This window comes from Octodon degus, unplaced genomic scaffold, assembly GCF_000260255.1.
Source record: "Octodon degus isolate 3935 unplaced genomic scaffold, OctDeg1.0 scaffold00047, whole genome shotgun sequence".
NCBI classification, from domain to species: Eukaryota; Metazoa; Chordata; class Mammalia; order Rodentia; family Octodontidae; genus Octodon; species Octodon degus.
Window position 1 is genome coordinate 12944825 of NW_004524623.1, and position 2229 is coordinate 12947053.

The window sequence follows — 2229 nt, forward strand, 5'->3', positions numbered from 1 at the left end:
AAAGCAGCACATGTAACCAGACACCTCCAGTAGAGTATTCTAAAAGAACGTGACAGACCTCACAGAAGAGTTGGTTTGTGAGCTAAGGTAGTAGGGCCACAACTGCCAAACAGACACAAGCGCACTTTCCCAGAGACTATAGCGATGGCGGTGTGCTGGGAAGGAAGCTAACGATGTAGCATAGATGGGGCAGAACACCTTCGCTTTCAAAGGTTTTTGCCCCTTCGCAGTGTGTCTTGCTCTCCTCCAGCTTCCCTGAAGACGCAGACATCCCGCCCTTTGGCTGCGGAGCCTGCGAAGCTGTGGCTCATGACCACCTCCCACCTCGAGGGAGTCTAGATTCAGTGCACCAAACACACACGCGGAGTGAGACCCCAGAGGGTCACGTGGAGCAGGCAGCGGCACCGGAGGACCCAGCTCAAAACCTGCACTGCAGAAAAGCCCGCTGGGGCCGCTTGGGCTTGGCTCTCCTGTGAGTGACCTCCGAGAGCCAGTCTCTGGGGGCGCCTGTTTCTTGTCTCCCACAGTACCAACATAGTGAGGTCAAAACCAGCCTGCACTACATAGCAAGATCCTGTGTCAAAAATAAATAAACAAAATAAATGCTCACACTCTATCCAAGGCAGGGCAAGTGCCATACCAATTACCACTTCATCTTTAACAAAAAGAGATGTATATTTCAGGTTCTATAGTAAGATCCAGGCTACAAAGTACAATTTGTCCTCTCCTCTGCTAACAACCTCCAAAGCCTCTCTCGAGGTCCACACTAGCAAATTCCTTATATATCCTACCAGGAAAAAAAAAATCAAGTAATCAAATACATGTAAATTTTTTAAGAAGTGAGATACTGTACAGCCTGCTCTGTACCTTTCCATTTTAGTTCCCTATTGTGCATCTATAGCTTGCTTCCCAAGTTTTTAATATTGTAACCAATGCTAGACAACTTATATTTGCATGACATAATTCCAAAACTATTCATAGATTCTTTTGTTTTGTTTTGTTTTTATTCATAGATTCTTAATAATGAAATTTCTGAGTCAAAATCATGTGTTTTATTTTGATGGTTACTACCACCTTACCTTCCCAAAGCATACCACTTTTTATTCCCATCTACGGCATGGGTTTCCAACTCACCTGCATTCCTGCCCAAGTATGCATTTTACAAATTTATGTATGCTTCTTAGTAATTTTTGTAGGAATGAACTGCCTTATTTTCACTTTTTAAAAAAATTTCCCCTCACTAGAGTCATCTTTTTTTTCTTTTTTTTTTTTTAAATGTATTGGTCCAGGGTTTCACTATGCAGCTTGGACTCATACTGGCCAGGCAAGGGGTGCCCAGAAGACAGGTGGGGAGGCCCTGTGCTTGCCTAAGCAGGTGCTTAGTTCACTGAGCTATCCTGCTGGCCCTAGAGTAGTCTTTTGTCTTTCAACGTTAATAAGAACTGGGGAATAAATGTGTGTCAAACTGACTTACCCTACATAGCATCAAAGTTTCACACTCCACTTAGAAAGCACTCTGTACCCCAGCTTGCTGGAATTTCTGCCTCCCTCTGAAAGACCTGAGGCTGCCATGAAACCCAAAGCCAACGTGTACCCCCCAGTACTGAGGGTTCTTAATACACTTTTGATGCTCCACTTTTCACTGTGTACAGCCAGCCGACTATCACAAGACTCTGAGCAAATACAGATAAGAGACAAAACAGACAGCAGGAAAGACTACATCAGGAATAGAACATGAAAAGAAATAAACTTGTCCTAGAACAGAAGTTAAAATGCTGTAACACAGTAAAATCAAAGAAATTTCCTGGTAAGTACAATTCTGAAACAAGGAACTATTCCAAAGAGATCTAGTTTCTGAATACTTAAATGGAGGGCACAGGGAAGTATGATAGAAATTTTAATCAAACAAGTACAGATTTGCCCCCAGAGATGAAATAAGTAGTCTGACACATCTCATCATCTTTCCTCTGTAGTCCAGAGTCAGACACAAATGACAACCCCAGTGTTTGAAAGACTAATCATTAGCAAGATATGAGACATTTGAAATAATGCTTGAGAAACACAGAAGCCCAAGTCCTCTTTGTACTGGTAGCGACTGACAGGACGTTACCGCCTGCCACTCAGTGTCTCAGTATTGGTAGTAGATGACAGTGTCCTATAATCTGCACTCACCAAGCAGCACTGCTAACAATGACCTGTACCCCCCAGTGGTCAGCACTTGCCCAAAAA